The sequence below is a fragment of the Dipodomys spectabilis genome, unplaced genomic scaffold, assembly GCF_019054845.1.
Source record: "Dipodomys spectabilis isolate Male_0828 unplaced genomic scaffold, ASM1905484v1 ptg000148l, whole genome shotgun sequence".
Taxonomy (NCBI): domain Eukaryota; kingdom Metazoa; phylum Chordata; class Mammalia; order Rodentia; family Heteromyidae; genus Dipodomys; species Dipodomys spectabilis.
The window spans coordinates 6,340,472-6,366,351 of record NW_024870825.1 but is presented as its reverse complement, the minus strand read 5'-3'; the positions used below and the strand labels follow the sequence as shown (position 1 = coordinate 6,366,351).

Here is a 25,880-nt window from a genome sequence, read left to right as displayed (position 1 = left end):
TAGGATATGAATGATTGAATAAATGAGCACCAGCAGAGTAGAGGAAAATTCTTCCTTATGGAAGATCTCTGATAGCACATGTACATGCTCCCTGTGTCTGAGGTAGAATTTAATGTCACTACCATCCCACATTAAGATGTCTAGACTAGATTAAGGTTGTAGCACATTAGTAGAACACTGTCTAGTATATACAAAAGCCTGATTTTGACTAATAAAAGAACAAAGAATGGGTAGATCTAGTGACCCACTTCCAAAAATCAAAGTCAGAAAAAGGAGGAGAGTTTTTCTAAAAGAATAATAATTCATCAAAATATTAGGGTTTATCAGAGTAATGAAAATAGACAATTAAGCCTTAATTCATAACTGGCTTTGTACTTGTAGGAATTGAATTAAGCAGTGGAAATTTAATTAAGGTGACAACTGCTAAGTTAAGAAATACAACCAAACGAATTCTCCATGATTTTGATTTACCTTCTCCACCATCACCCAGACCCTCAGTGTCCAGAAGGACCAAGGTGAAATTTGGTTTCCTTGGGTGAGTCACACACCACATCCAGATGCCTTTTGTTTGAGGCATCACTGTACTGCCCAGATGGAAACGTGAAACCAAAGAGAAAAAGATTAATATAGGTGTGTTTTAAGTTCTGAGAATATCATACTGTGAGAGTCTGTCCTTTAAAATAAATTAACTAGAAGAGAAGATATAAAATATACTGAAGGGAAACTTCATAGGCAAAGGATTGACAGAACTAGTGACAGATTTTCTGGAAACCAAGAAGGAGCAAATAAAATGACCTTATTTAAGGAAATCACCCACACTGATCAAGATGCACTGCAATCATGAACTGCTCTGTTGAATGCTAATGTCTTTGTGCAATGACTTGAAGATAATAAAATTTAAAAATAAATAAAAAAAATCACAAAAATCACCCTGCATTTAACAAAATAAGAAATACATATGACAGTATTGGAAACAATTTTTCTACATTATTTATATGGTTTATAGGCCTTATAAAATTAGTAAAAATTATAAAGCATAATTTTTTTAGAAATGAAATTCTTTCTGCTTTCCTTATATCTCATAATCTTCATTTATTTCACTTTTATAAACAAAGCATACTGGGTGACATCTGCATTGATTCTACAGTCTTACCGAAATTATGTCAGTGGAAGGATGGAAATAATCAAAGGAACTGAGTAGGTAAGATTGGATTGCACCAGAATACTCTTCTTGTAGGTCACTAAACAGAATAAGGAAAATTCCTGTTTTTTTAATGGAGTAGGGTGAGATCTTATGAGTATGGATTTAAAATGAAAAGCTTTCATGTCAATCTTAAAAAAGATTGAAAGATTTTCCCTTAGCAGGAATCAGATTCTTCTTGATGGTATAACAAGCATGATTACCATGCATTATCAATGATCCCAGGAAATGGCTCCTGTCCTAAGAAAGCACTCACTTTGGTTGTGTCCTGCCAGGCGGTTCATCAGGTAGGATTTTCCTGTACGATACATTCCTACAATGGCCACCACCACCACAGGCTTTGTAATCGCTTCAAGAACCTTGACTGCTTCGGGGTTCACCATCAACTGCTCTTTCTCATTTTCCACTAGACAAATGGGGCCATCATATTGGATTCTGATGCCATGGTAACCTACACCCCCCCCAAAAAAAAAAGAAGTGGAAGAGAGAGTAAAATATTAATAGAATACAGATCTAGTGGCAACCCCAGGAGCAAATACAATCTCACTTGTAGAATGTTAAGTTCTTTTTACAAAATTTATTTATTTTAGTACATTTTTATCTTTCAGTTGCTCTACAGTGGAGTTTCAATTCAACGTGTCAGTTTGTGAGGACAATGCATCTTGATCAACATCACCCTTCCTTCATTCTTCTGCATGTCTCCCAGCCCCACTCATCCCCTCAATTTTCAACATAACAACTCCTGGCCAGAACAGTTCATTGTCAAAGGTACCATCCTATCAGTAAGTGTCAGGTAGGCTACCACTTTTTCAAGGACATCTCTTAGATGATTCATCATTGCATAATAAATCTGCTCACATTCTGATTGATAAATTTGAAACTCCAATCACAAATAAGGCTATAACATTTAGTCTTTCTAGTAGCCTGTTAATTATCTAGATGAATGCAAGTGTTTTATTACAGTGGGAAGAAAAGAAGAACAGAAATTGGAAGATGAAACGTGTTTGCAGAGTAACCCTGAGGACCTCAAAATTTTACAGTATGCTGGTATAATTACACTATATACCACTATGGCAGCATAAGAATGGAAATACCATGATGGTTACATGAACAAATTACTAGTAGAATAATACAAGGATGAACTAAGATAGAGTATAACATGACCAATGGAATAGAATTGAAAACCCAGAAATGAACATACAGACGTATGCCCATCTAATCTTTGATAAGGAAGCTAGAAAAAAATAGAATGGAAGAACACCAGCCTCTTCAGTAAATGGAGCTGGCAGACTTGGTTAATCACTTGTAGAAAACTAAAGCTAGATCCTATATATCACCCTGTACCAGAATCTACTCCAAATGGATCAAAGACCTCAGAGTCAAACAGACACTCTGAAAACTTTACAGGATGGAATAGAGAAACCATAGGTCTCCTTGACACAGGCCAAAATTTTCTTTAAAGAGACCCAGAAACACAACAAATCAAAGAAACGTTGGACAAATGGGATTTCATTAAATTGTAGAGCCTCTGCATGGCAAAGGATATAGGTAGCAAGATCAATAGAAAGCCCACAGATTGGGAGAAGATCTTCACTAGCCATACAACAGACAAGGGTCTCACTATATAAAATATACCTGGAACTCAAAAACTTAAATCTCCCAAAAACAAATCATCAAAGAAACAACTTTCCTATAAATAACTGGGCTAAAGACTTAAGAAGAAACTACTCTGAAGAGGAAAGAAGGATGGCCAATAGACACATGAATAAATGCTCAACTTCCCTACCCATAAAAAAAATGCAAATCAAAACAACATTGAGATTCCACCTCATCCCAGTTAGAATGGCTTGAATCAAGAATTCTAATAACAACAGATGCTGGAAGAGATGTGGACAGATGGGAACCTTACTGTATATTTGGTGGGAATGTAAACTTGTTCAATCACTTTGGAAAGTAGTATGGAGGTTCCTCAAAAGACTTCACATAGAGCTCCCCTATGACCCAGCAATCCCACTTTTGGTCATTTACCCAAATGATCACAACAAGAACATACTAAATCTTCCAGCACAACTATGTGCATTGCAGCATTATTTACCATAGCTAAGATATGGAACCAACCCAGATGCCCCTCAGTAGATGAATGGATCAAGAAAATGTGGTATATATACACAATGGAATTCTATGCCTCCATCAGAAAGAATGACATTGCCCCATTTGTTAGGTATTGGAAAGACTTGGAAAAACCATATGAAGTGAAGTAAGCCAGGCCCAAAGAAACATAGGTCCCATGGTTTCCCTTATTTGCAATAACTAGTATATGTCTGGGACAAGCAGAAATGGTCAGATAAGTTGATGTTAGGTGAAATGAACCCCAAGATTAGGAATCAATTTTTTTTCTTTCTTGTGATTGTTTCTAACACATAAATAAGATAATTTCTTTGTTTCTTTGTATGTCCCTCCTCCACGATATAACCCCTGTTTTCATGGTATTTGATGATGGTATAATTTGTGGAGGGAAAGGGAAAAAACAAATTGTTTAAATGGAGATACGGGTGGACCCATTGAAACAATGAGATATAGAAGAACTTATGTCAAAACACGAACTTTACAACTTTGGCCAGGGAGGTTGCGGGGGAAGGAGGGAGCCGGTCGGGAGATGGGAAGGAATGGGAAGGGGAAATAAAGGAGGAGGCAAAAATGCTTGATAAGAAATGTACTCATTATCTTACCTATGTAATTGAAAACAATCTGTATAGTATTTTCACAATAAAAAAGAATATTACATGAGTCAAAATAATTCTAATAAAATGATGACCATTCAAATAAAATGATACAAATTGAGTACCAGTATTTCGGACGGTAAAGGATTTTATGCAGCATATCACACTCATTACTCTCTCTTGTCATTTGAAATTCTACAGTTGGTTGTGAAGCTTTTAAATACTGCATAATATTTGTGGGATATGTCAACTCATGCCTATTATATAAAATTCAGTATGTACCAGGGTGAAAAGAGTGAAATTCTAAATGAGTAAGGTACTGGCTTTGTGTAGAATCAGTTCCATGGCTCCCAGCCAAGAGTCAGTTTGAATATGAAGGAGACAAGGATGCTTGGGAATAAGGAAAGAGGCTTCCTGTGAGGAGGAAGAGTAGGCAGGAGAGAAGCAGTGGAAAGATGCTGCAAGCAGGACCCATGGGGGATGAATGGGGAAACAGGAATCCAGAGCCAATGGAGTTACAGAAGACAGTCTTCCAGGGGTCAAACCCCAGGGTTCCCATCATTTACTCACTACCAGACCTGGAAAGAGAACTTGCCTCTGTCCGCCTTCATTATCTTGTCAACAGTATAAATAAAACTAGTGCTGCCTGATTCACTATGGTACAGGTTAAGGAAATCAATATTTTAAAAAAATTTGCAGTGGTATGGCCCTGTTCCCTCCAGAGAACAAATAAGACAGTGAGTTAATAAGTGTCACTATATCCTGAAAATTATAAAATACCAAGGAAACTAGGCTAAAGAAGAGAATTTCTGTCAGAAAAAAGAAACCAAAAACCTGCCTTCCAAATGGCTTCTTCATACAGTTATTCTGTAAAACGTTGTTTCTTCTGTAGCTGTTAGAGATCACAAAAAATTGGGTCAACCATGACCTTTCAACTACTGTGTTAGACACAAGAGAAACTCAAGATTGCTTTTCTTTAGATTTGACTTTTAAGAAAGCACTGGGAAGCTGCGTGCAGGTGCTGGCTAATACCTATAATTCTAGCTACTCAGGAGGCTGAGATCTGAGGATCCTGGTTCAAGCCTGGGCAGGAAATTCTGTGAGACTCTTTCCTCCAATTACCCCCCAGAAATCTGGATGTGGTTCTATGTCTCAGAATGGGAATTAGCCTTAAGTGAAAGAGCTCAGAGACAGGCCCTGAGTTCAATCCCCATGAGAAAAAATAAAAATAAAAATAAAAAGCAGTGGGCAAAGGAAGATAAAATTGTAAATTTTGTTTCCTTCCTGGTCTTCACTTTTTTCATGCCATTCTTCCCTTATTCTTTATTGTTCTTTCTCTCTTTCCTTCTTTCCTTTCTTCCTTACTGCTTTTTTTTTCGTTTTTCTTTCTTTCCTTCTTTCTGCTTTCTTTTTCTTTTGTTCTTTCTTCTCTTCTTCCCTTACATTTTCTCTCCCCTCCTTCCCCTTTTCATTTTCTTTCTCTTTACTCTCCTTCCCTTCCTATCTTTTTTCTACTTCCTTCTCTCTCTTCTCTCCTCTTGTTTTTCTCCCCATGCTCCTCTTTTTCCTCTGTCTTTTTCCTATCTTTTCCTGACTACCTCTCTCTCCCTTGTCCCTTTTTCATTGATCTCTTTCTCTCTATGCCACTTCCCTTTTCTCCCTATCTCTGCCAGTCCTTCCCCTTCTCACCTCCCCTTTTTCTCCCACTCTCATCTCTTTTTTTTAAATTTAATTTTATTTTATTTGTGAACATACTGTACAGAGGGGTTACAATTACATGGGCAGGACAATGCGTACATTTCTTACCAAGCATTGCAGCCTCCTCCATTGGTTTACCCTTCGCATCCCTTCCCAGCCTCCCTCCTCCCCCCAATCCCAATCCTTCTCCTTCCCCCCCTTCCCACCCCCCCCCCACCCGCACCGACGTTGTAAAGCTCGTTTTGGACATGACCACTTGTACTTCTCATTGTTGCAACAGGTCCACCTGTATCCTTAAACAACTGGTTTTTCCCCATCTCCTCCACAAGTTATACTGACATCAAATATAGTGAAAGCAAGGGTTATACTGTGGGGGAGGGACATACAAAGCAACAAAGAGATAATCTTATAAATGCGTTAGAAACACATACATGAAAGAAAAAAACATTAAAATACATATCTAAGGGTTCATTTTCCTGACATCACATTATCTGACGTTTTCCGCTTGACTCATAAATATACTAGATATTGCAAATTAGGGAAACCATGGGACCTATGTTTCTTTGGGCCTGGCTTACTTCACTTAATATAATTTTTTCCAAGTTTTTCCATTTCCTAACAAATGGGGCAATGTCATTCTTTCTGATGGAGGCATAGAATTCCATTGTGTGTATATACCACATTTTTTTGATCCATTCATCTACTGAGGGGCATCTGGGTTGGTTCCAGATCGTAGCTATGATAAATAATGCTCCAATAAACATTGTTGTGCTGGTAGCTTTAGTGTGGTCTTGTTTGTAAACATTTGGGTAAATGCCCAAAAGTGGAATTGCTGGGTCATAGGGGAGTTCTATGTGAAGTCTTTTGAGGAACGTTCATACTGCTTTCCAAAGTGGTTGAACAAGTTTACATTCCCACCAACAATGAAGTAAGGTTCCTTTCTGTCCACATCCCCTCCAGCATCTGTTGTTGTTAGAGTTCTTGATTTTTGCCGTTCTAACTGGAGTGAGGTGATATCTCAATGTTGTTTTGATTTGCATTTCTTTTATGGCTAGGGATGTTGAACATTTCTTCATGTGTTTATTGGCCATCCTTCTTTCTTCTTCAGAGAAGTTTCTCTTTAAGTCTTTAGCCCACTTATTTATTGGGCAGTTGTTTCTTTGAGGATTTGTTGTTGGGGGGTTTAATTTTTTGAGCTCCAAGTATATTTTAGATATGAGACCCTTGTCTGTTGTATGACTAGTAAAGATCTTCTCCCAATCCATGGGCTTTCTATTGATGTTGCTAGCTATGTCCTTTGCCATGCAGAAGCTCTGCAACTTCATGCAATCCCATTTGTCCAACCTTCCTTTGATTTGTTGTGTTTCCGGGTCTCTATTCAAAAAATGTCGGCCTGAGCCAAGGAGACCTAGGGTTTCTCCTATTCCATCCTGTAATATTTTCAGAGTGTCTGCTTTGAGTTCAAGGTCTTTGATCCATTTTGAGTTGATTCTAATGCAGGGTGATATATAAGGATCTATCTTTAGTTTTCTACATGTAGTTAACCAGTTTTGCCAGCACCATTTACTGAAGAGGCTGTCTTTCTTCCATTCTATTGTTTTAGCTCCCTTATCGAAGATTAGATGGCTATAGGTCTGTAGATTCATTTCTGGGTTTTCAATTCTATTCCATTGGTCCTGAGGTCTGTTCTTATGTCAATACCAAGCTGTTTTGATTACGATGGCTTTATAGTAGAGTTTGAAATTTGGTATTGATAATCCTCCAGCAGTGTTCTTTCCCTTGAGGAGCGTTTTTGCTATTCAGGGTCTTCTATTGTTCCATATGAATTTTTGGATTGCCTCTTCTATTTCCGTGAAGAATGAGGTTGGAATTTTGATAGGTATCGCGTTGAATTTGTAGATAGCCTTGGGAAGTATTGCCATTTTCACGATGTTAATCTTTCCAATCCAGGAGCATGGGAGGCTTTGCCATTTTTTTAGTTCTGTGTTGATTTCCTTTTTCAAGATTTTAAAGTTTTCATCATAGAAGTCCTTCACTTCTTTAGTTAAGTTAATTCCTAGGTATTTTATTTTTTGTGGGGCTATTACAAATGGAGTTGCTTTCCTAATTTCAGCCACACTTTTCTCATTGTTGGCATACAGAAAAGCCATTGGTTTTGGTGGGTTAATTTTATACCCTGCTACTTTGCCAAAGTTTTGAATCAGCTTGAGTAATTTGGGAGTGGAGTCTATGGGATTCTTTAAATACAAGATCATGTCATCTGCAAAGAGGGAGAGTTTTATTTCTTCTTTCCCTATTTGGATCCCCTTTATTTCTGCATCTTGTCTTATTGCTGTCGCTAGGCATTCTAATACTAGATTGAAGAGAATTGGAGACAGTGGGCATCCTTGTCTTGTTCCTGAGTTGAGAGGAAATGGCTTTAGTTTTTCACCATTGAGTATAATGCTGGCTGTAGGTAAGTCATATACAGCATTTATTGTATTGAGGAATGTTCCATGGATTCCTAATTTTTCCAAAACCTTCATCATAAAGGGGTGTTGGATCTTCTCGAATGCTTTTTTCTGCGTCTATTGAGATAATCATGTGGTTCTTATTCTTGCTCCTGTTGATGTGAGGAATAATATTAATTGATTTCCGTATATTGAACCAGCTTTGCATCCCTGAAATGAATCCTGTTTGATCGTGGTGTATGGTTTTTTGGATGAATTGTTGAAGTCGATTGGCCAAAATTTTGTTGAGAAGTTTTGCGTCAATATTCATCAAAGAAATGCGTCTATAGTTCTCTTTCTTTGATGGGTCCCTGCCTGGTTTTGGGATGAGGGTTATGATGGCTTCATAGAATGTGTTTGATAGTGAGGTTTCTCTTTCAATTTCATTGAAGAGTTGGAGGAGTATTGCTGTGAGCTCTGCTTTGAAGGCCTTGTAAAATTCCACTGTAAAACCATCTGGTCCTGGACTTTTCTTGGCTGGGAGGTCTCTTATTGCTGTTTCTATTTCAGTGCTTGATATGGGCCTGTTAAGATTGTTTAACTCATCTTGGTTTAGTTTTGGCATGTCAATATTTGCTAGGAAAAGGTCCATTTCTGTCAAGTTCTCAAACTTATTAGCATAAAGTTTTGAGAAGTATTCCCTTATAATGTTCTGAATCTTGGTTGTTTCCATGGTGATGTTTCCATTCTCATCTCTGAGTTTATTAATTTGGGTGTGTTCTCTTCCTTTTCTGATAAGATTTGCTAAGGGTCTGTCAATTTTGTTAAGTTTTTCGAAGAACCAATTCTTTGTTTTGTTGATTCTTTCTATAGTTTTTTTGGATTCTAATTCATTTAATTCTGATTTAATTTTGATTATTTCTGTCTGTCTACTGGATTGGGGTTTATCTTCCTGCTCTTTTTCAAGGAGGTTTAGATGTGTCATTAAATTGTTAGTTTCAGATCTCTCCAATTTGTTGATGTAGGAGCTCAGAGCTATAAACTTTCCTCTGAGTACTGCCTTTGCTGTGTCCCAGAGGAGCTGGTAATTTGTGTGTTCATTTTTGTTGAATAGCATGAACATTTTAATTTCCTTTCTAATCTCTTCCATGACCCCCTCATGATTCAGCAGTGTGTTGTTCAGCCTCCATGTGATGCCGGACTTTCTTTGGTGGCTTTTGGTGTTGAGTTCTAATTTTATTCCCTTGTGGTCAGAGAGGATGCAAGGTATAACTTCAATGTTTCTGAATTTAGACAAGTTTGCTTTGTGGCCTAAAATGTGGTCTATTTTAGAAAACGTTCCATGTGCTGCTGAGAAAAACGTGTATTCTGATGCTGCTGGGTGAAATGTTCAGTAGATGTCTGTTAAGTCTAGTTGATCTATGCAGCTGTTTAGATCTGCGGTTTCTCTGTTGAGTTTTTGCCGATTTGATCTATCTAGTGGGGAGAGTCCTGTGTTAAAATCCCCAACAATTAATGTCTTTGGATCTATATGGGATTTGAGGGAAAGTAGTGTTTCTTTGATAAATTTGGGTGCTCCATTGTTTGGCGAGTAGATATTTAGAATTGTAATATCCTCCTGAAGGAGAGATCCTTTAATTAGTATGTAGCGACCTTCTTTATCTCTTCTCAAGAATTTTAATTTGAAGTCTATTCTATCTGATATTAGGATTGCAACTCCCACCTATTTATGGGGGCCGTTTACTTGGTAGATTTTGTTCCAGCCTTTAACATTGAAAATGTGTTTGTTTTTATGGGCAAAATGTGACTCCTGCAGGCAGCAGATAGAAGGGTCTTGTTTTTTAATCCAACCAGACAGTCTATGTCGCTTAATTGGAGAGTTCAGTCCGTTAACATTAAGAGATAGCACTGAGAGGTATTTGGGAGTTCCTGCCATGTTATCCACCTTCTTGGGGGCTGCAAAAACTGGGTTCTTCCTATGGTTCTTGGATTCTCAGTTTGGGTGCAGTTTCTTGGCCTTTATTGCGGTCTTGTTGGTTTTCTATGTGTAGGACATCTTTAAGAATCTTTTGTAGGGCTGGTTTGGTGGAGATGTATTGTTTCAATTTTTCTTTGCTATGGAAGGTTTTTATTTGGCCTTCAGTTATGAAGGAGAGTTTAGCTGGGTACAGTATTCTTGATTGATAGTTGTTTGTTTTTAGGGCATGGCATACATCATTCCAGGCTCTTCTTGCTTTGATTGTCTCTGCTGAGAAATCTGAGGTGATTCTAATTGGTTTTCCTTTATAGGTGATTACCCTTTTCTCCTTGACAGCTTTATGGATCTTTTCCTTGGTCTGAGTTGATCCTGTGTGGATTATAATGCTTCGGTGGGATGTCTTATTCTGGTCTGGTCTATTTGGGGTTCTAAAAGCTTCTTGTATCTGAATAGGCCTATCTTTTTGTATGTTTGGGAAGTTCTCTGCTAGGATCCTGTTAAACAAATTTCCTAGACCATTAGCTTCTGTTTCTAGGTGCTCCTCTACACCCATTATCCTTAGATTAGGCCTTCTGTTGGTGTCTTCCAGGTGTTGGATAGATCTATCATATTTCTTGGACTTGTCTTGTATGGTTGTGTGTTCTTTCTGTATAATATCTAGGCTGTCTTCAATCCCTGAGATTCGATCTTCTGCATGGTCTAACCTGCTGTCAAGACTCTCTACTTTGTTTTTTATCTCTTTTCCTTCTAATTGGTCAGCTTTGATGGCTTCAAGTTCTTTGTTGAAGCTCTGTTTTAGGTCTTGTATGAATTTCTTTACTTCCTTAATTTGGTGTTCAGTGTTTGTTCTCAAATCACTTAATTGATTGGTTATGGTTTCTTTTTACTCCCATTCCTTCTGTTGGGTTCCATTCAGCATTCCCTTTGTGGTCTCCCTGACTTCCTTCAGCTCTTTGTTAATGGATTCCATGAATGCCTTTAGTGATCTTTGTGTGTTCTATACCTGGTCTCTCAATTCCTGTATTACTCTTTGATTAGTTTCCTCCTGTTCGTGGGATTCCTGCAGTTCTCTTTCCTCCCATTCGTGGGATTCCTGCAGTTCTCTTTGAGTGTTCTAAGCCTGCTCACGTCATTCCTCCCTTTCTCTTTGAGTATTCTCAAGTTGTTCATGCAAATCCTGTATCAGTTTTTGAGTAGCTTCCTCACGCTTCTGATATTCCTGTATAAGTTTTTGGGATGCCTCCTCTCTCTCCCTATCACGCTTATACAGAGTCCTGTGTAAGTTTTCAAACTTCTCATTTATCATGTTTGCCAGCAGTGTTTGTAGAGCTATTTGGGAACTCTCCTCTGGATTATTCATTATCTGTTCTGTCCTCTGATTATCAACATTGGGAATTGAGATATCCGGATTTGCCATTTTTCTTGTGTTTTTCCGGCTTACTCTGCCCATTTGAGATGAAAATAGCACCAGTTTTGTGCTAGAACACTATCTTATGGCAACCATCAATCAAAGTTTGCATTTGGACAGTCAATAGTCTACAGATACAATCTAGTTCAATGGATACATCTATTCAACATCAAACAACTATATATTAATGGGCTTCGAACCTCAGAGAAGAATTTGGAAAACCAGAAATTCTTAGGGTTAGGGAGAGATGTGGGTAAAAAATAGGAATAGATTGGTGTGGGGAGGCACAGGGAGAGTTAACTATGTCCTAATCCCAATGCAGGAAATAGGTTGGGTAGGATGCAAGTAGAGAGAGAGAGAAAAAGAAGAAATGGAAAGGGAAATGAAAAGAGACCAGAAAAAAATAGAAATGTAAAAATTAATATTATTATGGAGATTAAAAGACCATCTATTTAGAGAGGAATGTGAGTATATTAAGAGAAGGGAAGGGACATAGAGGAGAAGTGAAAAATTTAAAAAAATTCTTAAAATATTATCTAGATATAAAGAGGTAGTACTGCTATTAAGGAATTTAAGTCTCAGAGGTTTTGAATTGAGTAATAAATTTGTGGATTAAGTGTGTACACAATGGGGGATAGGGTCTACTAGTTAACTACGGGTTTATCTGAGGATGTGCAGGACAAGAGTTAAGTCACATAAAGAAAATCACAAGAGAAGAAAAGGTGAAAAGGTTAAGAAAGGGAGAAAAAAAGATCAGAAGTTCAGTAGACCTAGACAAAAAACAAAAAGATAGTTAAGAAAGAAAGAAAAAGAGAAAGAAGACAAGAAAAGAAAGGAAAACACACATTCACGTATTCCTAAAATAAAAATTATAAGAGGAATTATATAACCAGCTTCTTGTTGGAGTCTCTGGTCAGCTTGAGGTCCTGTGGCTTGATTGGTTTCTTAAGTCAGTTTGTTGGAACAGGCAGAAAAATGCTCTGCTTCACCCAAGATTTTGAGATCCCCCTCCCAGGTTAGTTTAATGGGAGGGTGATCTGCTTTGAGAATCACAAAAGAGGGGGATGCAGTGATGAGGCTAGGTTCTGGGTAGAGTTGAGGCCTTTCAACAAACAGTAGCTTTTCCCTGGGGCTATTTTGTGAAAAAAACTCACAGAGCCCAGCCTGGAGCCATTCTCAGGGTTTCTGTTTTTCAATTGATTGTGGAGGCTGCTAGAGGGAGGGGCAGCCTCTGACTCCGGTTACCCAGTGAGGAAAGCCACTCCAATGGCTGGTGCCTGAGCTGGGTGACTTTTCCCTGGATGGAGCTTAGTCTGGCAGGTCACTTTGCCGTTAAGTTCTTGTGACCTGCTAAATGACTCGTTTTATTCCAAGGCCTGAGTTGGAGCTGGCAGCTGCTGGGGGGAGGAGGGGTGGCCTTCCCTCCTCTGTTCCCTGAGAAGGAGTGAGGATGTCGGGCTTCTACTCATGCTGAGTCTTGGATCCTGGGTCGTCTCTGGTTAGCAAACTGCAGGATGAAGATGTGCGCTCCTTGTTGGTTCTTGCTGGTGTTGAGTAGAATCCACTAGCCTGCTGCTTCTGGCTCCTTCGTCCCGGACTCTCTGTGTGAGCGCTCAGGTATGGCCCGGCTGTGGTCTTAGCCGTGACCCTGCCGCCGCCGCTGCGGCGGCTGCTGGCAAGCGCTCAGATGTGTCTTCTTGCCTTGGATTTCCCTCTCTTGTCTAAATCTCTGTCTTGTGATGGCACACTTGGTGTGATTCTCTGGCTTAGGACTGTTCACTGGAACTCTAAAAGTGCTCTCTATGCGAGAGCTTGTTCAGATTCCAGCTTCTCCTCCACCATCTTCCCGGAACCCCTCTCATCTCTTTTTCTCTCCTTCTCCCCCATGTCTGATTGCAGTGCAGGACTAAGATGGTGAGCATAACTGCTTTCAAATCCAAATTAAACAGGAGAAGAAGGTCATATACTGGATTAGTGGTTTCCAAAAGCTGTTGCCTGAGTAAGACCAAGATACAATTAAATTAAAACTATCCCAAACTGATTTTCTCTAAATAACACAAGCACACTGGGGTCTTAATATGGACCTCACACATTTAAAAAATTATCTTTAAGAAGTTGCACAAAGGAGTTTCAATTTCACTTGCCAATTAGTGAGTACAATCATCTTGATGGAAGACACCCCTTTCATGCTTCTCCTCATCCCTCCCATCTCCTTAGTTTACATGGTTTCATTTTCACATATAAATATCGAATATTATGACTGCATTTGCCCACCCTCCTCTCTCCGCCCTCCCCGACCCCAACATCTTGACCTCATGTTCACATGTTCAGCTTCAACACAGTAAATTGTTTAAGGGAGTTAAACAGTTCAGAATACATCCCAGGCTGAGATCTTACTGTTCTTTGTAACATTTGACCTTTCTTTGTGTGTAACATTCAAGAAATCTTGAAATAAAGAAATGAGAAAAGAAAGTAGTCCAAGCGGCTCAGCTGCAGGGAATCCAGGAACAACATGAAGATGGGCAAGCCATGCACTGAGGTTTCAAATGAACTAGTGAAGACTGCTTTTGCTCTCAGCTTTTCCAATTCCAGGCAGCTACCCTCGGGGAAACATCTGAGAACTGAGGGTAGTGGTGAAGTTGGGGCAAGAGAGAGCTGGAAGGAGCAACTCTCCAGCAGTGACTCTGCTGGGGTTTGGGGCTAGGATTTGGTCCCTCAGTGCCAGGTGGGAATTAAGGTCCCTTGAGGCAGAGGAGGGTAGGTGTCCCATGCAGAGCTCTCTTCTGCAGCCCCTGCTGGACACTTGAGGGAGAGGAGCTCTTCCTGTATATGCTTTGGTAAGGTTCACCACCCCATGGCTGCCTGGGGACTGAAGGAGCCTTAGGAGCTGAATTACCAGAGGCAGTCTGGATGGTTACACACCATGGGGTTTCGCATGTCGCCCACTCCACTGCTACTTAACCTCTGTCCCCTCCCCGAACACCCTATCCCACACCACCCCAGCTAGTAAAATTGCTATGGACCTAGCTCCCTGTTGCTGATCCTCAAGGAAATAGCATACCAAAGACCATGTTTCTCCACAGAACTCACCTCTGTGTGGGCTCTGTAGTCAGGAGACAAGTTCTCAGCTGCCTTAGCTTTGAGTTCTTCTGTCTGGCTAGTGAGGAAAGCACTGCTTTTAAAACTGAGCATCATATCGCATAAGGCAGCCTGCCAAGTAAGTGTTGTACAAGAGGAACAGTGAAAATGAAACTGCATTCATGTGTTGCTGAGGTAATCAGAGAGCTTTAGCACAGTCCTGAGTTAGTCCGAGATCAATATTGTGAGCAAAGGGAGGAAAGTTCCAGTGTTCTGGATCAGCTTCACAAGCTGAAAACTAAGCAAAGAATAAAAACAAAACAGAATAGTCAAAGGTCACTGGTATTTACTCAGAAATAGCAGAGTATCATAGTAGAAATATGCCTGCTAGTCAAAGAACTGGAGGAACACTGAGATTTGGTTTTAAGCCAACAAACAAAAATTTTTACTTTTACCCAAATAAAATGGCATAAAATTTGCTGTATAAGTTGAGTAACATATAAAGTTTGTTACAGGTTTAGACTCCAGTTGAAATTGAAAGGCAATTATGGTATATACTAGAAAGTGGCATTCATTACTAAGATCATCTACCAAGCTGAATAATGCTCTTTGAGGGATCCACTAATTCCTACCAGATGGGAACATGGTCATGTGCATGAAAACATGTAGAGAATAACCCTAGAAAGAATATTTGTTGAAATTCTCTATGCTAAAAATATTCAAGTGTTAACAGCAAATAAAATGGGGCATTTTGGAAATTCCTTCAGCAGTAAAAATTAGTAACAACATCTTACACTAAGCAACATGATCAACATCACGATCACAATGTAGAGTAGTATGAACTGGACATAGTAGGATATATATTGTACACTGTTTGTATAAGGCAATATAATATCGAATATTAGAAGCCAGAACTGTTGGACATCTAGGCCTGAGGCCAACATCGATAGAACTATAAGCCTAAAAACAAGACTCTAACTCAGGTTCTCACAACAGATGCTCAGATCCTGAAATTACTTGTCGTTGTGTCCAACAGGGGTTTGAACTCAGCTTCACCCTAAATAGAAAACTAGAAAGGATTCGTCCATTTTGCATCTCTTCTCTAGTGCTCTACCCTTCTCAGCCTGCCAGGTGATGTTTTGATAAATGATAATGATTAGATTTATCCCATGAGTTTTAATAAAAAGTGTATTTCAGGGCTTATTTCTCAACACAGATTGAGTCTCCGCTTGCCTCTAATAAAAGCAACTGAAAGTTAAAGCAGAACAGAGTTCCCTGGAAATAGGAGTAATATCCAGAAGTCAGCTGCTTTCCTTCTCACGAAGAATAGCCACTGTGTACATCAAGAAACAAAACACTATTCCAAGGACAGTTGAAATCTTTTGTGAATTTTACTTACACAAGAATGGGATTCTACCTACTCAAGAAGCTTTCCCAAGTCAATTTATTTATTGTCTAAAGGTAAATATGGAGATATTCACTAAGAATGAATTAATTTTTAGTGTGATTTCAGTGATGAAAAATGTTTATAAATCCACAATGATTAAATCATAGATATATACTTTAAATTTTACAATATTGCTAGCTCATTGAAGGAATTAATGATTGTTTTTATTTCACTAATTTTGCATATTGTAACTATTTTCAATGAAGTGGTTTATAGTCATAGAAATCAACCTTCATTTTCCAAGGGCAATGATTAGCTGTGTGGTGATATCTTTTGATGAATATACCCTAAGTATTCAGGAGGCTGAGATCTAAGGATCATCGTTCAAAGCTGGCCCAGGCAGAAAAGTCCCTAGGAGACTCTTATCTCCAATTAACCACTCAAAAACTAGAAGTGGCACTGTGGCTCAATTGGTATACTGCTAACCCTCAGTTCAAACAGGCTCAGGGACAGTGCCCAGCCCTGTGTTCAAGACACACAAATGACAAAAACAAGAGTGATGATTGATTTCAAGAATCAATTTCTTGGTAACTTCTACATATTGAAAAATACTGTGTTTGAATGTGTGTGTGTATATTTTGAGTGTCAAACTGGGTGTCCAGGAAGGCATGTATATCACAAAAGCCATGCCTCCAGCCTGATTTCTTTCTTCTTCTTTTTAACTATTTTGATTATCTTTGCATAGTTGTATAAAGGTGCTGCCCTTCACTGAAGCGGTTGATGAATGCAGGGCATCTTCATCAATGTCACCCCTTTCAAGACTCTCACCCATGCCTTTCACCTCACCCCTTCCCTCACTCATCTTCAGTTTAGGTCATGTGTTGAATTTGTTGCCATGTAATACAAATATATGTGTACAATGTATCTTGATCTGGGTCATCACTTCAACATCTTCATCTCACCCCTTCTCTTACATTTCTCAATTCTATGGAGTCTCTAGCCTCCAGAGCCAGACTGAATAGCATTCCTACTGTTGGGTCCACTTATCGGACCTCTAAAGACCACCAGAGACCTTAATCCTTGCAAAAGCAAAAGAGTCTTTTATTGCAAGCTGGAGCTAGACCTCCCTGCACACAATCCCAGCTGGTTAAGCAGGAAGGCCCTGGCCTCTGTTTTCCCATAGCTTGTATAATACAAAGTGAGCAAGCAAGGGGTCTTTGTTCTGCTTATCTTAGGTTCTTTGCAGCTACTCCTGTTTCCCTGTGGATTGGCTGACTCATACTGTGGTTCTCAGCAAGCTCCAGGCTTTTGGAAGACTCAAGGACTACCTTAAGATTAGAGTCACTCTGTCTGGCTCTTCAATACCTAACTAAGCACCTACCAGGGACACGGGGGCACAGCATATGTCACCATGCCCAGTTAATTGTTGGAGATTGAGTTTAATCAGAAATCTTTGCTCAGGTTGAAGGAGCTAGAATCTTTTCTATTAAAGTAGTTGCTTGACATAAACACTGCTTCTATCTTGCAAGAAAGTACAGTCCAAGATTTGAACCTACTGTCAGAGGATTTTTTTAAATATACATTTATTGTTATTATTAATGTGTTGTACAGAGGGGTTACCATTTCATAGGTCAGGTAATGAGTACATTTTTTTCTTTCTTTTATTCTTTGGACAATGTATTCTTCCTCGTATAAAATGAGAACCACCAAGTTAGGCACAGGTCAATTCATGTCTGTAATACTAGCTACTCAGAAGGCTGAAATCTGAGGATCACAGTTTAAGGCCCACGCAGACAGGAGAGTCTATGAGACTTACCTCCTCTTAACTATAAAAACTGAGAAGCAGGGAACCTTACTTCATTGTTGGTGGGAATGTAAACTTGTTCAACCACTTTGGAAAGTAGTGTGGAGGTTCCTCAAAAGACTCCTCATAGAGCTCCCCTATGACCCAGCAGTCCCACTTTTGGGCATGTACCCAAATGTCTACAATCAAGACCACACTAAAGCTACCAGCACAACTATGTTTATTGCAGCATTATTTACCATAGCTAAGATCTGGAACCAACCCAGATGCCCCTCAGTAGATGAATGGATCAAGAAAATGTGGTATATATACACAATGGAATTCTATGCCTCCATCAGAAAGAATGACATTGCTCCATTTGTTAGGAAATGGAAAGACTTGGAAAAAATTATATTAAGTGAAGTAAGCCAAGCCCAAAGAAACATAGGTCCCATGGTTTCCCTTATTTGCAATATCTAGTATATGTATGAGTCAAGCAGAAAAGTGCAGATAAGGTGATGTTATTAAAATGAACCCTAAGATATGTATTTTAAATGTTTTTTTTCTTTCATGCATTTGTTTCTAATGCATTTATAAGATAATTTCTTTGTTGCTTTGTATGTCTCTCCTCCACAGTATAACCCATGCTTTCACTGTATTTGTTGTAGGTATAATTTGTGGAGGGGAAGGGGAAAAACAAGTCGTTTAAATAAGAAAACAAGTGGACCTGTTGTAACAATGAGAAGTACAAGTTGTCATGTCAAAAATGAACTTTACAACTTGGCGGGGGCAGTATGGAGGAGGGAGGGAGGATGGGAAGAGATGGGAAGGGTAAACAAAGGAGGAGGCTACAATGCTTGATAAGAAATGTGCTCACTATCTTGCCCATGTAATTGTAACCCCTCTGTACAGTATTTTCACAATAAAAAAAGAACTGAGAAGCAAAGGTATGTCCTCAGTGGTAGAGTGCCAATCTTGAGTGAAAAAGCTATGGGATATTAACCAGTCCCTCGGTCCAAGCACACACACACACACACACACACACACACACACACACACAAATATTCTAAGCTAGGGAGGTTATCCATGGTAGAGGCTTTAGTGCCAAAGATCAGAGTTTGAACTCAGCACAGGGTGAAATAATTACTGTATTTTCTACTAAAGTTTTTGTATTCAAATCATAAGACAGTAAATAAAATATCAGAAAGAACATAGAGTTTAGGGACACAAGTTTTGAAAACTAATGTGTATGAAGATTTAGTTGATTGCAATGGCTTGACCTTTTGTAAATCTGAAGTGTTCTGAAAATGTTTTCTTTCTTTTTGTGGTGGTAGGGGGGTTAATACTAGAGATTGAATACAGGTTCTCTACTTGAATGGCTAGAATTCTATCATCTGAGTTATCACTGACCCCCAGCCTTGATAAAAGATGTTTTCAATACTTGAAAAAAGCAGGTAACAGTGGCTCATACCTGTAATCCTAGGTACTAAAGAGGCAGAGATTGGTGGGTTATGGTTTGAAGCTAGCCTGGGTAGGAAAGTCCTTGAGAATTTTATCTGTAATTAACTAAGCAAAAGCCAAAAAAAGTGGAGATTTTCATCAAGTAGAGCTCTAGGCTTGAGGAACAAATCCTCAAGGACAGTACCCAGGCTTGAGTTCATGCCCTGGAATTGCCACAGACTCACACACACACACAGACACACACACACACACACACTCACACACGAAAATAAAACTTACAAATTCCACTATTTTTTATCTGGAATATAGTTCTAGACTCTGATAAGATATTATCTTACTGTTTATATCATCTTTAAACTAGACGAGTCCTACTGCCTTGTAGGAGGTGCTCAGTTCAAGCATGATTTTCATCTCTGAAGATTTGGATGCTGATAACTGGCTTTTACCAAGCCAGTAACATAGAGAAAATATGAAAATTTAAGTTTTGAACAAGCTGGCACTGAGGGTTCACACTTGCAATCCTATCTACTCAAAAGGGTGAAACCTGGAAGATTAGGGTTCCAGCCCAGGCAGAAAGTCTGTGAGACTTTACCTCCAATTCATCAGCAAAATGGTGACTACAGGCTTGGCTCAGTGACAAAGCACCAGCTGTGAAGATAAGAGCTGAGCAAACACAAGGATCTGTGTTCAAGCAACATTACCTTGGTGTTGGGGCATGTAAAAATGTTTAACATCTTTTATTGATGAGAAACAAGACACTATGAGAGGCTCAGATAAATATTGATGGTTTTCACAATTGGAGATAAGAATGATGATTTCAAGATGCCACTAGATCTTTGTTCTCAACCCCTTCAGGAATAGTTTTATCAGAATGCCAACTCTAAGGTGAGCTTTGAATCAACTTTATCACAACTTTATCAAATTTATCACAAACACAACACAAGTCACAATGTACTCACACTGTTTCATGACAATTCTTTCTAGTTTCTAACCTGGATTCAGAGGTTCTGCCAGGCTAATTAATGGAAGCAAAGTAGCTCATGGGCAGGTAATTTTAATCTGAACTGGGGGTTAACTGCAGGTCCTGTCACACTTCAGCAAAACAGGCCCAGAGATATCGGAGCTCTTGTCTTCGCTTGTCAAGCAGGAACTGTCTCCTGTTCCCTTCTTTCTAATTTCCCCTGCAAAGAGTTTATTGAACAAGTAAAAGCCACTCAGGAGAGTGAGCAGGGGGACCAACAAACTGGTTGTCCCTAAATGTATTCTTTTTCCCCCCTGTGAACCCAGAAACCTACAAGAAGGAAAACTGGGACAGGGGAACAGGGCATTTGTTGCATCTTTTATGTTTCTGTGTTATATATTATAAATTATATTTAAAGAAAAGATAAATAAGCAAAAAAGAATACTCCTACCACTGTAAGAAGTTCAGAAAAAAACACATTCCCCAAGCAAGAACATTTCCAAGTATTTGCAGATCTCAGAGACAAATCCACTAATTAGGCAATGGTCAGTTCTCAGGGCCATGCAAAGTGGATACTGTGAATTTCCACCTGATACTAGGAAAGCAGAACACAAGGGACGACATTTTGTTGCTCATGACAACATTGAAGCAGCTCAACACCTCCACACTCCCACAGATTTCTGTTGCACCTTTTCTGTCCTTAAAGGAAATAAAAGTGTGTGTGTGCACATGCCCAGCCTGTGATCACCTGCCCAAGCTCTTTGGGAATAGGCAGGAAGCATTTCACTTTGGTGGGAATTTGCCAAGATATTTTTAATTTTAATGCTTGTTGACTTTTTTTAAACCAGTACTGGGGCTTCAACTCAGAGGACCTTGTAGTCTGTTTGCCTTTTTCCCTCAAGGATGGTTCTATCACTTGAACCATTCCTCCACTTTTAGCGTTGTGCTCGTTGAGATAAGAATCTTTACTGACTTTTCTACCTGTGCTGACTTCAAACCTCATTTCTTGAATTTTAGCCTTCTGAGTAGCTAGGATCACAGGTATGAGCTACCAGTGCCAAGTCATTATTTTGGAATATTTAAATTCTTGCTATGTATTTCAGGTTTGCTTGGAATTCATAATTCTACCTGCTAAGATTGCAGGCATGTACCACCACAGGTAGCTCCCTTATGTTTTACCTTGCTATATTCATAAACAAATGAAATTACCGCACCTATCTGGCAACATCCCATCCCCACTTATCCCTATCTACAGGCACCAGGGCCAAAGCCTCCTTCCTGCAACAGGTGGTTCCTTCCACTTGCAGCTCACACACCTCAAGCTACTTATCCAGTCAAAGGGTGGCTTCACTTGTCCATATTACAAACTGACTTGGGACAATGTATTACCTGCAGAAAGTTCACTTGGGAGGAATGACTGTTGAGAGCCCATGCCAGTGGAGGAAAAGTTACCTTCAACTGTAGCCACAATGGTCAGTGGCTTCCTCATCTCTGTCCTCCATGAGAGCCTGTCTCACAAGGACAGGGCAACTGCTGTCAGACATTGAGGTACTTTACTGGGTCAGGGAAAGCTATAGGTGACCTGCTGAGCTAATCCTCTATTCCTTTTCTTTACACCCCATTTTCACAGATCTTCATGTTCAGCTCAAATCCATAAGTGAATTATAGCCTCAGCCTCAATCAGGTAGGCACCTTCTATGTTAAAACCTTGAGAAACTGTGACTAATCTCAGGGATGGTCAGGGTTGTAAGAGGGAAGTCTGAAGTTGCTTGAAAGCACATACAAGCGATAACTTAGTGGAATGAGGGGGGATGTGGAAGGCCTTCCTGGGGTATTAAAGCTGTTCATGGAGAGACTAGACCATGTGGGATAAGGTGTTCTCAGTTTCTTATAGGGAATTTCCTTCAGATTGATATCATTGAGCCATGTCAGAACAACATTGTGACATATATAAGACTTTTCTCCGTTTCTTGAGGGAACATAAGCTTTTTCCACCAGAGATAGAATCCAGCTCTCAAGAGGAAGCTGGAGAATTACTACCCAGTACCCATGGGGCCTTGCTTGATTTACGAATTAGAATGTTTTCTATCACAGAGGTTTCTTCCCATAAGCACTGTTATTTTAAGGATAGCCTCCATCTTACAAGAAGGTATTTTAATTTAGCCACATTGTATCATAAGAATTGTTTTCTTAAGGGTTGGTGGTGTGGTGCAATTCTTACTCAGCTGACTAAGAATGGTTTGTCTGAGTTTTTCCTTGTTACAGGTATCCTGGGTTTAGTTACTTTATCCGGTAAAATTTCAAACACTTTCAAACTAGCTAATTACACAGATTGTAAAACTACGTTCTGACCAATCAGAACACAGGGAAGTGACACCTTAGGAGGAAAATGCACATGGCCTTCTGGTTCAGGACACTTGCTTACTTGGTTTCCTGTCTAAGTGAATTTTGTCTTGCTGAGTTCATGTTAGTGTCTTTATTCCTATGTGTGTGACACCCCAATCTCTCAACATATTTCCAACAATTTTGGGACCCATCTGGGATTTTTTGGCATTGACTAAGAGGACCAAAGAAAGCTTCTGTTTAGGAGGAGACATGTTCGACTGCCCAACCTCAGCAGCCTCCAGGTCTGGCTGACATTCGACCTGCAATTCAAGGTTAATCAGGAATGTGAGGAAGGGGACAGGACAGGGACCTCAATAACTCATGACTGCATGTATGCCAAGGCAGGTAAAATGAGACTACAAGAGCTGAGCTTTTCAGTGGTCAAGTGTATGTATGACTGAGCATATGTCCAAGGACAGAAGCTAGACAATACACTGTCTCATGATCTGATTCTCCAATTAGGGCAAACAAAATGTTGGAGGTTGAGGTAGCAGTCTAGTACCAGATAAGAAATCTCAGTAGCAGAGGGTCTATATGAAAGGCGCACACAAGAAAGTTCCAATTAGGGAAGTTGAATGTGGACCTGCTCAAAATGAGTAGAGGGATAGAGAAAGAAGAATGGGGAAGGAGAATACCTTCATAATCGTCCATGGATATCTTCTAAGCAAACAAGGATAAGGGTGGCTTGGGAGGGATGGAGGAGATAGTGAAAGGAGTGATATGGATTTGGATGCTCTAAGGAACATAAATAGATTGGACGATGTCCTGAATGATATCCACTTTTTTTCTGCCAGTCTAGTTCAGTCCCTGAAGGCCAATAAATCAATTAGGACATGAAGGAAAACAACTTGATTGGGTTAAGCTAGGACAGAATAGGATGGGTTCCAAAGGGCAGCAACTTAATTGGCCAATCTATTTTAGACTCTGAAGATCAATAATTCTATTGGGCCAGAACATTCCAGGTACTCAAGATCAATAACTTGGTTGTACTGGCCAGAGAAGGTCAGATACTGAAAGACAACTCTATTTGCTAGTTTAGGTCATGTCAGGCCCTGAACGATGACAACTTAATTGGGCAAGGACAGGCTATGAAGGACAAAAACTAGATTGGAGGATGACAACTATTGAGCTTGGACAATTTCTGAAGGCTGACAAAAAATTGTAAAAAGTCAAATAAGGAATAAGAAAGAAGCAAGCACCACAAAATAATAATAAAGTATGGAATGTGGATATTTCTCAATGCCTCACTTAGAAAAAGAAATTCATATGGAACCACAAAAGGTACTGAATAGACAAAGCAAATCTGGGTAATAACAGTGCTGAAGTTATTATAAATTCTGTCCTCACAATAACAAAACAGCTTTGTGCTTCCAATGGAATAGACTAGAATATCCAGAACTACACCCATACACTCACATCCATCTGATATTTAACAAAGAAGCTAAAAACGTATGTTCGGAAAAAGACAGTTCCCCCAAATTGGTGTTGAGAAACCTGGATATCCATACATAGAAAACAGAGATAGTGATTCAAAATGGATCAAAGAAGTAAGAAGACTGCCCATCTAATGTCCATACCTGTATACCTTTTAATTAGACAGGAATTTGCATTCTTGCCTTTGTAACCTGATGTTCTCCCTATCTGCTTGCCAGATGTGAGAAGTAGCTAGGGACATTTCCACCAACTCCAGGACATCCTGGAATCCAGGAGATAATTTTCAGCTCCAAGTCCTTCCTCTTGCCATTTATTTGCTCTTTAGTATTTTTTTCAGTCAATCAATGCCTCATGAGACTTCTTCAGACTTCATCCAAGAGACTTGCCTCTTCCAGACTTCATCTAAGGACTCATGCTCACCAAGGGACAGCTGCTGCCTGCTGCCTTTTCCCAGAGGGGACCACATCTCAACCTTTTGCCCCTAATGTCGATGCCCCTTGTCAGCAGGAAGTTGCCAGATAAAATCTGCACTCTATTTCATGATTATTAAAAGGCTAGAATGTAAGTTTCCCCCTGGGAAGGCAGAGCAGATTCATGCCTCTTCTTGTCTAATTAAAAGGTATACAGGTATGGACATTAGATGGGCAGTCTTCTTACTTCTATTGACCTCCCAGCTCTGGTTAATTTTGAAAGGGCAGGCACAAAGTGGCTGATGAGATATCATGTCCTCTTATTCTCTCCATGGTCCCTTGTTCTCCAGACAGGCTGAGTCTAGGTGCTTGTTGCTGAAATGGCTTGTCCCAGTTGCTATTCACAGAGGTTTGAACTCAAGGCCTGGGCACTGTCCCTCAGTACTTCTGCTCATGGTTAGCGCTCTACCACTTTGAGTTATAGTACCACTTCCAGTGTTTGGCTGGTTAGAGATAAGAGTCTTATGCCAGCTTCAGCCTGGCTCTTTGCAGGTTAGTTGGGAGATGGATTCTTAAGGATTTTTCAGCCCGGGTTGGCTTTGAACTGCAATCTTTGCCATAAAAACCTTTATTATTTCCAATTAAAGCAACAAGGAGATCAAGTAGAATAAGTAGAGCTTACCTCGTCCTTATCAAAAATTGACGAACACATATTCTGCAATGACAAAACTTGTTACATGTGGTCAGAATTTTAGCAAAGATATACTATTGATTTCTTTCTGGTAACACTAACAGTGCTTAAGTTAACCAAAGTTACAGAAAGAGTCTTAGCTTTTGCAAATCCAAAGCAATCTTTTACCAGGAATCAGCTGCATGTGATGGAGGCAAGAAAGACTCCAGTCTACTTTTACCATGGTGGAGGTAGTCAAGATGGTCTAGGCAGGAGTGAGGCCTGGCCTGTCTTCCAGAGATGGACTGGATCTGGACTGCATGTAGACTGGCTGGCACTGAACTCCAAATCTAAACTGAACAAACATCAGAAATCTAAGGCCATTTAAGCTAAATAACTTCATTGCAATGCCAGATAACATGTTTACACAGACAGACATACAAACATACACATACACACTGTGTACATTAAGTATTACAGCATCCAAAAATGAATGATGGTTGTACCGAGACAGTAGTACTATGACATTTTTTTGCCCAATATCTAGAACCACATGGTCAGTAGTAGAATACACAACACCAAACAAAAAGGTAAAACTCAAAACCTAAAATTTTTGACAACAATATTTAGACATCTTTGCTAACAAAGCACATCTGATTGTTGGGGCTCAGTTACCAGGGCAAAGAAGAAGCAGCAAAATATGTGTGGAGGCGTACTAAGCTTTTTGGAAGGTTAAGGGTCAGATGAGACCTAACCCTTAACCCACCATGTGGCCAAGATGGTTAACTCAAGATGGCAAATTTCTGAAAAAGTGCAAAGAAAACCTGAACAAATGGAAACTCTGACAGTTTTCAAACCTACAGAGCCTTTGAGAAGG

At 39.6% G+C, this 25,880-nt stretch overlaps 1 pseudogene; it reads right to left on the bottom strand.

Moving 5' to 3' along the window:
• LOC122118342 overlaps positions 1-21,593 on the bottom strand; it is a 34,787-nt pseudogene extending 13,194 nt beyond the window's left edge.
• Between the last annotated feature and the right edge of the window lie 4,287 nt (positions 21,594-25,880).